The sequence below is a fragment of the Mustela nivalis genome, assembly GCF_964662115.1.
Source record: "Mustela nivalis genome assembly, chromosome: 5".
Lineage (NCBI taxonomy): Eukaryota > Metazoa > Chordata > Mammalia > Carnivora > Mustelidae > Mustela > Mustela nivalis.
The window spans coordinates 60,750,419-60,763,758 of NC_139024.1; the positions used below are offsets into that span (position 1 = coordinate 60,750,419).

At 35.6% G+C, this 13,340-nt stretch overlaps 1 long non-coding RNA gene across 1 annotated transcript in view; it reads left to right on the plus strand.

The window, feature by feature from the left end:
- The first annotated feature begins 626 nt into the window (after positions 1-626).
- LOC309864023 overlaps positions 627-13,340 on the plus strand; it is a 92,982-nt gene continuing 80,268 nt past the window's right edge. The window contains exon 1 of the long non-coding RNA XR_014311343.1: positions 627-684. This is a non-coding gene — a long non-coding RNA (uncharacterized lncRNA). The remainder of the gene's footprint in view (positions 685-13,340) is intronic.

Below are 13,340 nucleotides of genomic sequence, written 5' to 3' on the forward strand. Positions count from 1 at the left end.
CATTCAACTATTAATCCCTAGGATCATCCGTCAGAACACCTGATCAAACTGTGCTGTGCTATCATAGGTCTTACATCACCGCCATTATGTTCTTCAGTTATTTGGGGATACAGCAATGTGCCGTTGCTTAGGAATGTTTCTTGGGAGTTTTTCAAAGAAAGATACTGTCTTTTTCTGACCTCTGACTTCCTGGTTCCCACTGCCAGGATAACAGGTACAAAAGGTAGACAGGCTAATATAATGGTTTTGTAATCATCAGTTGTAATAATGTGAAATGGCTAAGAACCTACACCTGGGAAACCAACATCTATTTACAAATCTCTACTACTTTAAGAATCACATTTTTTTAGTCTTACATGTGTGGATGAGATCACCACATTTTTCTTTTTAGTCCCTATTTCTTTCATAGTCAGTAAGTGTCACATGTTGCCTCAGAGGAGATTCAAATTCTGGAATCAAAGAAGGGATTACATCTTGATTTTTCAGTTTAAAAATATTTCCTGTGATGTACTCAGGATATAGAAAAATGTGAGGAGGCAGAGCAGATTCTGACTTCCCCTTAGATTAGAAATAGATCTCCAAATTCTGGAATGTTTCAGTAGAATTTTCATTTGTACTTGGAATCTGAAAGCAGGACAGCTATGCTGGAACACCCTCAGGTCAAGTCTGGGTCAAGGGAAGGCAGTAAGTATCCACACTATACCCTGAGTATAGGTAGCAAAATACATTTTCATGTTCAGTGTATAGGCAAACGAGCTGAGACTATCTCTTCTGAGTTTCAGTATGCTTCTGATAAGGATTATGGTCAAATGGGGCATAGGTATAGTTGAGGAAGTTTAAAGAAATGGACAGAGGAGATGTGGTTGTTATTGAAAAGCAATGAAACATCTGTCTGCAGTCACTGAAGTGCAAAGGTCCAGAGTGGAAGGTGTATGTGGATACAGCTTGAGCAGGTGAAGGCTAAGGGGCAGAAGCCCCCATCAGAGTTGTGAAAACATGAGCTTAAATGTCCTAGTCTTAAATAAGAAGTTTTCCTGTTTATACCACAGACAAACCAACAAACCAACAAACCAAAAATACCTAATTATTGAACTGAAATTCACATGCTGTAAAATTTACCATTTTAATATGAACAATTCAGTGGCATTTAGAACATCCACAATGTGAAATCACCATTTATATCTAGTTTCAAAACATGGTCATCTCTGCAAAGTAAAACCTCACACCCATTAATCAGTTTCTCCTCATCCCTCTCCCCTCTCCCCACTCTCTTCCCAGCCACAGGCACCCACCACTCTCTGGATTTGTCTATTCCAGATGTTCCATATGCGTGGACTTACAAAATATGCATGTGACCTTTTATGTTTGGCATTTTTTACTTAGTTGTTTTGGAGATTCATCTATGTTGTACCACGTATCAGCAACTCATTCCCTTTCATGACTGAACAGTGTTTCATTATATATGTATGTTTCACGATGGGTTTTTCTGTTCATCCACTGATGAACATTTGAGCTCTTCTGTGTTTTGGCTATTATGAATAGTGCTGCTGTAGACATGTGTTTGAGTGCCAATTTTCAGTTCTTTTGTATATACTCAGAGTTAAAATATCAGTATCGTGGTAACTCTACCTTTTTAAAGATCCACTGAATTCTTTCCAATAGTGTCTCAAACATTATGCATTCCCACCACATTTTTTGTTTTTTGGCAAAATATCATAAGAAAGTTTTGCATGAAACAAATATGAAAGAACATGAAAAACTAATAATAATGTGTTGATTATGATTATCTCAAATATAACTAACAAAATACAGACTAAAGTTGCACAATTAAAACATCTCCAGATATCTATTGATCTAATATATTATCTATTATCTACTCATCTCTTTACCTACACACACTATTTCTAAAGCTATAGTAATGAGAAATTTGCTTCAATGTATAAAGTAAATCTTACATTACTAACAGCCTGTATCATAACATAATGATACTGAGAAAATTCCTAGAATTTGACTAAAAGGCATATTAAGTGGTGACACTTTTTTTGTTAAATCTTCTAAGGCAACATAATAGAAAATCTTCTTTTATTCTCAAATAAAGAACAGCCCAGATTCCATAAAAACATTTCACATAGGGGCGCCTGGGTGGTTCAGTGGGTTAAAGCCTCTGCCTTCAGCCCAGGACCCTGGGATCGAGCCCCGCATCAGGCTCTCTGCTCAGCAGGGGGCCTGCTTCCTCCTCTCTCTCTCTGCCTGCCTCTCTGCCTACCTGTGAGCTCTGTTAAATAAATAAATAAAACCTTAAAAAAAATTCCACATAATTTTTCTAAGAAGTCTAAGAAATCTGGATTTGAGCTGCATCTGAGTAAATGTCATTGTTTAGTTCAGATAGCAGGTTTCCCTAAAATCATTGTATCAAGAGTTCACTTTCTAAAGTTTTTGGTTAATTACTAATATAAATAGAACTTGTAAATGTAGCATTGATAAGCACATATTTTCTTAAGCATATATAACATAATAAAATTTCATTCTTTCTTATGATCTGATATCTGCTCATCTTTTTCTTTAAGTGGCATTATAAAATGTTTTCCAAATATAAGACTGTTTACTGAGCTAATAAAGTAATTAGCATGATTAAAATGATGGTCAACTCAAGCAAACAAATTCTGTCAACACAATCTGTGTATTAACACAGGGGATATTTATAATTTAACACAAATGTGTCCAAGTGAAATAATTTATGTAGATAGATCTCTGGCCAACCATGGAGAGCTAAACAACTTTTTGGAACATGCTTAGAAACCAATTAAAAGATAAATTTGACAAAGATTAAAGAAAATTAATCATGGATAAGCATCAGACTCATGTACATTAATTTCTTTTACAAAAGGTGTGCGACTTGACCTGATTCTGAAAACATAAATGACAAAGGAAACAGATGAGGTGGGCAGAATAATGACCCACTCTAGTTGTCCATATCCTAATTCCAAACTCAGAATTTGCAAATGTGATTAGTTTAAGGGTCTTGCAGAGGGGACTTTGCAGATGTGATTAGGTGAAGGGTCTTGATTAACCTGGGATATCTGAATAAACCCAATCGAATTACCTGGGGTCCTCTCAATTAAGAAAGAGTGGTGGAAGAAGAGAGTTAGAGTGATTCAGTGTGGGAGAGCTTGACCCACGATGCTGACTTTGACGATACAAAGGGCCATAAGCCTACGAATGTGGCTGGCCTCTAGAAGCTTAAAAAAAATCAGTCTCTCCTAGTAGCTCCAAAAAGAAATAGAGCAATGTAACATCTTTATTTTTGCCTAATGAAACCAATGCCAGATTTCCGGCCTAAAGAATAGGAAGATAATAAATTTGTGTTGTTTAAGGCACTGTTTGTAGTGATTTGTTAGAGTAGCAACAGAAAACTAATACACCAGAAATGGATGACAGTGACTCATGAGTGTGAATTCTAAGTTACGTCTTCTTTGAAGCATTATGTCCATTACTCAACTGCCTTATTTTTATTATGACACCACGATAAAAATAATAGCGTTCATGCATCCAAGATGAGCCTCGTTTAAAAAATTAGCAAAATAGACACACAAGAGAAACCTCTATTGTAAAGAAAAATGATCATAAATACAAGTTGTATAAAATTGTATCCACAATTTCCTTGAACTTAAGTAAAAAATGTCAATGAAATAATTTTCTAAATAAATATGTAATTTCACACACAACACAGATCTATGAATAAATAATTAAGAATAACTTATAAAATATTCCATAATTATCACTAATGGAACATTTAACTTCTCACAGAATGAATGAATTGATAGTTTATAAATTATACCAGGTCATAAGAGTAAGAAGCTATATAAATCAAAATATGAAAAGATAGATATGTAAGCCAGAACAATTAGCACAGAAATAATTTCAAAGCATGGCTTAACAATTTTTAGTAATATTCAAAAAGAAGTGTAAATACATTCTGTAAGGGAACTACTAAGATAATTCACTATATTAGTTAGTTAACTAAAAACATTTTGTCCTCAAGCAATTTGACCAATTTTATTTGATCAAATCAACACAAAATTCTATTCAAAAATATTGAGAAAAATTAACAAAGATATTTCCTTTTAAAAAATAAATTTGCTTTCAGCAAAGGAAATTGTAGCAAATGATGAAATAGCAGTAGAACATCTATTAAAATTGGCAATCCCTACTGGATATCTGTTATCTTATGATTTTAAGATTATTTTGGAAAATTATGTTTTCTTCATTTAGAGTGAAACAGAAATAAGAAATCTATAGTGGAAGAAGATTAAAGTTTTTTATTTATACAGTAAGTGTAAACACAAAAATCCCAAAGAAATAAGTTAAAAAATCTTCCATATTAAAAATACAGTGCTATATGTTACAATTAGGTACCTACACAAAATTCAATAGCTCACTGAAGTAGAAAAGAATGTTGTTAATATTCTTAAGCTAGCAACAACTACAAAAACAAAACAATAAAAAGATTTGTGGTCTTTGGAAAATATGTATATATTTTTTATAAATTCAAAAGAAAAAATAAGTAGAAAGCTGTGTCATGATTCTTTTTTTTTAAGATTCTTTCTAAAAAGTTAAAATACTGTAAGATTCAATCTATTGAATTCATAGATTAAACTAATCAAAAATAATTAGTCTACTGAAGCTCCCTTGTTACTCAATAATGGGATTCCTAACATTTTAAAAAATTTTTAAAGATTCTTTTTTCTCAGAAGATTTTTTGAGAGAGAGAGAGCACACACAAACAGGGGAAGGGGCAGAAGGAGAGAGAGAAGTAGACTCCCTACTGAGCAGAGAGCCAGATGCAAAGCTCAATCCCAGGACCCTGAGTTCATGACCTATGCCAAAGGCAGGAACATAACCAACTGAACCACCCAGGCACCCCTGATTCTTAACATTTAGTTGTTATTCTTGACAGAAACAACAGAGAGAGAGGGAAAAATAATGAGATATTTTTAATAGAATATTATAAGATAAATCTTATTTGCATCCTTACTATACTGAAAGATAAAATTCAGGACACTATTCTCTATGATGGCTTCCTGTTTGGGTTAGAAAGCTCAGATATTAAGCTAGAAGTCTGGCAAGCTATTATGGATTGAATGTTGGAATCCCTCCAAATCAGTATGTTGACACTAAGCTTCACCTGATGGTATGTGTAGGTGGAGACTTTGAGAGGTAGTTAAATTTAGAGGAAGTCATGAAGATGGGGCCCTGGATTTGGAAGTAGTGCCCTTTTAAGAAGAGAACTAGACAGGAGAGTTCTCTGTCTCTCCATGAACACACAACAACAAGAATCCATGTGAGTATACACTGCGAAGGCAGCTGTTTACAAATCAGGATGTGGGCTGCCACTAGCTCAAATCTGTCACCACCTGGGTCTTACACCTTCAGTCTCCAGAACAGTGAGAAATAAAAATTTCTGTTGCTTAAGTCACCCATTCTCCAGTATTTTATTAGAGAAGCCTGGGCTGACTTGTTACTTATGGTGGAGGCAACCAGAAGTGAAGGCATATGGTCACTCCTCTGTCCCTGAGGTGGCAGGGCCCTCTGTTGGAGTCCAACTAAAGATTGGATTGGCCTCTCCACATCCATGCTCTGAAAAGAATTGCTGCTCTCAAAGGGGTCAGTCCATATCAGCTATATCTCCGGTTCTCAGAACTCCCTAGAAATTGAGGCATCCATGGTGGATTCTGAATGCCTTGACACAGCTGTTTATCTGTCCATTCTGAAAATGGACTGTGTGGAACTGATGTGCTGGGCCATCAGACTGAGATGAAGAGCTTCTAATTGCTGCCATGACCAGAGCTTCTGCGTGTCCATTTCAACAGTGTATGCCAGAGCACCCAGCCTAGGGAGGACCTGCTATGTGTTTTTAATAAATGTTGGTTTAATTGAAAAAAAAAAAAAAATCAGAATCTCATTTGGAATCTATGTTCCTAGCCTCTTCCCAGCTCAGAGTCATCACCATAGGCCAGCTCTTTTAGTTAATAATTTTTAACAAGTTTTTCTAAATTTTTCTAAGTGATAGAATATAGGAAGGATAGGGCCTTCGCAGTACACTCCCTGCAGACACCAAGACTCTTCTCATGTTTTCATTATGTTTTATTTTGCGTGTTAGTTTGCTCTACCATGAGGTCCTCTTAGGATTTTGATAGATCATAAGATCGTAGTTGTGCGAGTCTTTCTTCAAGAAAAGAATGAGAAAAATACTCTGCCATCTCAGAAGAGCACAATTCACCTTTGGTAGTTTGAGCAGCAGTTTTCTGACTGGGAGAGACCCAACGTTCCTGAGTTAGTAAGAATTAGGAGAATAAATTGCTTCTCTTTATCTCTGAAATTAAGAGTCAGCATCATGGACCATGATCCAGACCCCAATTTCTACTAGAAATCATATTTGCATTTTAGCCAGATATCTCTGATGGGAGGCTGCAAACAACTCACCAGTTTAAACTAATAAAATGTTCCTGCTTTCAATAATATTACATCATAACTGAAACTCATTTAAAACTTGAAAAAAAACTTATAGTAAATGATTTAGAGTAAACATCAACAAAGCTCTGTTTTGTAGAGGTTTTCATGCTGAGAACACTCTCTAAACCAGGGTGGCAAACTGGCAGCCTCAGGCCAAAGCTACGCCCCCCCACTTGTTTTTGTAAACAAAGATTTACTGGAACACAACCACACAAATTCTGTTACTTAAGGCTGTCTATGGCAGCTTTCATGCAGCAACAGCAAAGTTACCTAGTTGCTACAGAGATTGCCTGGCTGGAAAAGACAAAAATATTTGTTATTAGACCTTTTGTAAAAAAAAAAAAAAAAAAAGGCAAAAAACAAACAAACAAAACAGAAAACAAAACAAAACCAAAAAAGTGCTGATTCCTGATCTAAACCATATCTGATATTGAATTCAATGATGTTAGAAGAGATAATGTAATGGCATCCATATATTTATTTAAAATAAAATACAATAGAGTAGATGCACACGCCATATGTTTGTCAAATTGTATTTGTTAAAATAATCTTATGTTTCTACTGTTTCTGGTAAAAGCAGAGTTGTCATTAAACATGCAGCATCAAAAAACTCCATCAACAGCCTTTTGCCTATTTGGTTATTTAGACATATATCAGGGGACAGAATAACTGTGCATAATCATCTCTTGTTTCATTTTTAAGTTGCTTGGAAAGAAAAAAATTCTTTAATGTTCAAGGACTCTCCAGATGCAAAAATTATTGATGTTTATCTCTTTTAAATTTCTTTACATTATAAATAATATGAATGAGGCCAAATGTTGGTAGAAAAGGAAGACTGTTGGGTGCTTGGATGAGACCGAGTTTCAATATAACCTTTATGAAGCAGGGAGATGGTACTAGAAGATCTTAGTTGAAAATGTCTAAAATTGCAAGTTATCTTTTTGTATTTAATGTTCTTTTAGCTTATTGCTTAGAATGGTTTGCATAAGAATAAGTGTTTTATTTCTTCGTTTGTCTGTTTCTACTAAAGTCTTATTTGTATGATTATGATACCCTAACTGGTTACTGTGGAAATTATAATGATATTAGAAACTGATTATGACTTCCGAATGAGACAAGCTGCAGGGCTGGCTAAATATATAAGCAGTGAAAAGGATGTGTTTTCATGTGAAGTGTTGAGTATTATTAAAAAAACAAAGGGAAAGAGAAACAAGGAAATGGGGAGATACAAATAAAAATAATGAGCAATTATATTCTGCCTACCAAAGTTCCCCTGCAGTTTCAATCAACGTCTCTGCTCCTGCTTTCTGTTCTCAATAATCGTGCTAGTTCTGGTAAATATAACCAGCATGATCCCAAACAGCTGTGACTGCTTTCCTGTGATTAATTAATTAATTCATACTCTTTAGTTTACTACTTTATGTATTTTTTAAACACTCTACATTAGCATTTATTTCTGACCTAAGCTTGGAATGGATGAACGGTATCAAGAGAGAAATTAGAGTCTAGACTCAAGGCCCAGTAAGTAGGGAGTCCCATTCTTACCAAACTCTCCAGAAGTAGAGGGGCTATACATGTTCTTACACTTGTGTAACCTTACATTCTACCCTCTGTAAAATGGGCATACAAACACCAACTCCACGGAGTTCTGGGGAGATTATATGAGACAATACATGTATAAAGTAGTTAAGACAGTGCCCAGCATGTGAACAGTCCTCAGCAAATGTTAGCTATTATAGTGGTAAACTTGGAAGCTGCTTGCTTATTCAAACCATGAGCAACCACAAAAGCATTTGTGTAACTTCTTGTCTAGAATATTTATAGAAGGAGGAACAGCTGTCCACTTATGAGCTGTTGCTTAAAAGTACCATGGAGTTTTACCTTCCTTTAATTCCCCACCCCCACTTTTCTCTATATTGGTGATGCTGCGTTGCTATTGGCTATTGGTAGAAATAAAATCCTTATTGGAAGATAATTGCTTGCCCCAAACACCAGAATCTTCATAGTGGGCCCCTGTTGTGCAGTAATGAGCCTAGACCTTCAAAGAAAGCAAATTCGTCAGGGTGCCTGGAGAGGAGCTGAGACAAGAACTGGCCCTCAGTTGATCTCAGGTACCCAGAAGCTACCCAGTTATAAATGGGTGAGTGAAGACCTGGTGTTACATAGGTCTCCACTGAAAGGAGCCCTTGGAATCAGGTCTCCTAAAGATAATCTCACCTTATTTGCACACCCCAGTTTTATGAGTCCCTGTAAATGTGAGGTATGCTGGTGAAATATTCCTAATTAAAACTAATTTGTATTCCACCTGCTCACCTATGAATGAACTACAAGCATGACCTCTTAATTAGTATGTCCACCTGAAGGTTGCTACCCTCAGATCCGTACAGCTACCGACTGTCATCTAAACACGAAATCTAGCTAAGCCACCTCCCTATTACAACTTGTTGGTGTCTTTCCATGCAGTATAAAGCTCAATCTTCATAGCATCCATACAAGTTATGTCCACACTGGCCTTGCCATCCTCCTAGCTTCATTTCTCATGCCTCCCTCACACCCCCATTCTAAAAGGCTCTTCCTCTAAGAATCCTGTAGCATGGAACAGTGAACTGAATTTATCTGGTATGTTCCCGGTTATGTCAGATTTATTTTTGTTTCAAGGCAGGCAGTTGGTCTCCTTATTAAATTACATTCAATAAACATTTTATAAATGCATTTCTGTTGTCTTATTGTTCTCATAGTCAGGAGGTATTTCCTAATGATTTGTCTAAATCTTGCTTTAAAAATTCAAATGCTAAAAAAAAAAATCAAATGCTTTCCTGCAACCTTAAAGAACCTTAAAGAAATGTAGAATTAAATGAAGACACATTGTGCACATCCTTTCATACACTGAGAGTTGTTGCAGAATAAGAATTTATTTTTCTATTTTGTCTTTTTTGAACCAGTCATAGCATGGATCATGAAAATTTACATATTAATAGGTGTTTAATAAATTTCTGATAGAAAGAATGAGTGGAGAATCCCTTTAGACTATTTTTCTAGACTGATGTAAACAAGCCTTCAGAGACTGAGATTCTCCTCTATTAAAATGGGTAGTAATCATCACTTTGTAAGAAGCAAAAACTACAAAGTAATTGAAAGAGTATTCACATATATCTCTGTGTGTCAAAACAGGACTCCTATAAACAAGTGTGGAAAGCTTGATAAATATTTCAATTTATACTCTGAAGAGTTTGGGCATCCTTGGGCTATTATTTCTCCACAGAACAATAGTAAAAAGGGCAGCTGCTGCTCATATAGGATACATATAACAGCTTTCCCACAACTCTGATGCAAGTTCCTACATAATTGGAATTTTGGATGAGGTGACAATTACTTCCAAGTTTTCTGTCAGTTATTCTCTAAAGTGTTATTCAAAACACTGTGTATAATAACTGGAACAATAAGTGCCAACCAATCAGAGTACACATGTACCCATTCAGAACAGACACCGGTCATAAACAACCAGCACAGCAATGTGGATTGAATCAGTCTTGCCTACACTGGAATTCTCATTAGAGGGAGAAACCTTCTACCTTTAGAGCACTAGGCCAAGCCTTCAAAAAATACCTTTCTAAACATCAAGAAAAAAAACAAAGAATCTACCCTAGACTTGCTTTTTTAAAAAACATTTTCTTGTTTCCTCAAGCACGGTACTCTGCGAACCATACTAAATCAGGGATATTCTAAAATAAAGTTGAACAGAGACTGGAAGCATTGTTAGACATGCTACTTTTTGAGCATGTAAACTTTTAATAATGCATGTAAAAATAGTGCATGTAAAATTTTTAATGTTTCTGGTCTTCTACAGAATATGGTCATTTGGCTAGTAAACTTCAGTTAGAGAAAAATAATGCCTTCTTTGGGAAACTGTAGTTCATTCTCCCAGCTTTGTAAGTTTCCTCTTATACCACCACCTGTTTCTGTAAGTTAAAATAACACATGAGAAGATTTTCATGCAAGTTTCAAAAATACATAGTAAATACTCTAAAAATTCTAATACTACTTTTATTGTCGTTTGTGTTTTTGTTGTTGACACCAGAGAGTCGCGAGTAGGGCGAGCCCAAGAGGGAGTCTCGTGGGAGGCCATGGCATTACAGGCAGTAATTATGCTCCTCCTGCCCTGTGTGCCCTACCCCATGATAGCCCACGTCTGGGTCTTAATTTACGGTCCTGGTGTTGCTCGTTCCTCTCTCCTCCAGGCACTAATAATATTTATCCATTCCTTTTCCAAGACTCTGCTCATCATTGAGAAGAAAATCCTTTGAAATTCTTCTATTTTTTTTTAAGATTTTATTTATTTATTTGACAGAGATTGCAAGTAAGCAGAGAGGCAGGTCGAGGAAAAGGGGGAAGCAGGCTCCCTGCTGAGCAAAGAGCCCAGTGAGGGACTCGATCTCAGGACCCTGAGATCATGAACTGAACCGAAAGCAGAGGCTTAACCCACTGAGCCACCCAGGCTCCCCTGAAATTATTTTAATGGACAGTAATGATTTGCATTGTTCCTGTTTCCCTTTGCCCCAAACATGATCACAAGCATCTTAGGAAGTCATACTAGGAACCTTATTTCAAATAAACCTTGACAATTTTAGATAGGGTGGCAAGATGTAAAAAAGGCAACTATTCAGACATTCACTCACCCTCATATTTCAGAAGGCCCACTTAAGCCTTTTTTTTTTATAAAAAGGAAGCAGACTTTAGCTTATTATATATTAATATGCATATGATACTTATTCAATTATAGTGTCTACTAATGGTGACACAAAACCTCAGGTCAGGGATAGGCCAATTCATTTTGAATGTTTCCATTGTGCTTTCCTAGGAGGTTTCTAAGAATAACTGAAGATTATCATCTATGGAAACAGCCCTACACAATTTAGTTGAACATTTCCAGTTTTATTCATAAAGTACTTTTTTTTTCTTTTTTGGTTCAGAATAGCAACTATAGGGTTGGACGCATTAAGTTTATTTTATCACTTTTAATGCAAAGATTATTACTATAATTTACGTATCTTACTAAGAGCCAAAAGCTTCCTGCTGTGGTTTTTTCCACCAATGTGCTACAAATTAACAACCCAGCAACATTAAAGCAAATGAAAAAAAAAAAAAGTTAATTCTTTTCAATATAAGGAAAATTATCTGTACATGAGACTATATAATTCCCTCAATAAGATATCCAGAAATAAGAAAATAAAAATTCTATATAAGCTACATTAATGTTTTAGTCTCATGTGATACAGAAACATAAATCATAAGAAAATATAATAAAATCAATATTGATGAGGCATTACATTTGAGGCTGAGAACCATGCTAAAGTCATAAGAAAAGAAAGTGCATCGACAATATTTGCAGGAATCACTGAGGCCTTCATCATATAAAAATGACTGAAATAAGTATGAATTTTCTTTCTTATTCCCCACTGATATAAAAGCATCAACTTTTGGTAAACAAGTAGACTGATGCTTCAAGAAGGATTTCCAATAATGAAACAGCGCATCTGGAAATTGCCATTACTCAAAGTATTCCATCGAGTTAATGAACACTTTCTATACCTAGTATCTTGATGGGAATCCCTGGATGACCCTTCTGCCGACATCACCCATAGACTTGACTTGACTTTACCAAAATAATTTCAAGAGCCATTCACCATAGACCAGTTTCCCAATGACCTGCATTTACTCCAAATACTGTTTTGTTTTGTTTTTTTAAGATTTTATTTATTTGACAGACAGAGATCACAAGTAGGCAGAGAGGCAGGCAGAGAGAGAGAGGGAAGCAGACTCTCTGCTGAGCAGAGATCCCAATGCAGGGCTCCATCCCAGGACCCTGGGATCATGCCCTGAGCTGAAGGTAGAGGCTGTAACCCACTGAGCCACCCAGGGGCCCTCCAAATACTGTTTAAACCCATTATCTTTTTTCTATAGCTTCACTGATTTGCCCAAACTCAGTGCACACTGTCTCACAAATCTCACGTTCATCTGCTTCCTTTTGAAGCCAAAGTCGCTTAGGTCATTTTAGAACATAGGATATGGGGTAGTCAGTAAGTTGATGAGTGAGTAACATAAATTATAGAATGTGCAGTCATTGAAAAAATATACTGTAACTAATATGTCAACAACTTTTAGTTTCAAATGTTCCATAAGAGTAATTTGTTAGGAAACCATACTATTATTTTAATTCTTTGGGTGTTTAAAAAATGTGTAGGAGCATTTAAAGTTGTATATAAATTCACAGAAACCCTGATGCTCTATCTAGACAAATAGACTGTCCAAAAAATATAAGATGTATTGCTTCCTGATTGAGATCAACAATGATTTTTATAGTACCTACTGTTGCTCAGGTACTGAGCTAGGCTTTGGGAAACAAAGACAAAAAGGATCTTTTCCCTCAAAGATTTCAGTTATGGTTTCATGAGAAACCATTTCAGTGCATTCATATTCCTTTTATACAAACAGATATTAATTACATATTTGTAGAGATGTTTTTAAGAATATGCTATATTGTGACTACAGTTGACCCTTGAACAGCAGGGGTTTGAGCTGCACGGGTCCACTTACATGAAGATTATTTTCGATAAGTACAGTACAATATTGTAAATGTATTTTCTTTGTGATTTTCTTAATAGTATTTTCTTTTTTCTAGCTTACTTTATTTCAAGAATACAGGATATAATATATATAACACAAAAATATATGTTTACATTATTGGGGTTTTGGTCCACAGTAGACTGATTAGTTATATTGTGGGGGAGTCAAAAATTATGCATCATTTTTTGAGTGTGCATATGCAC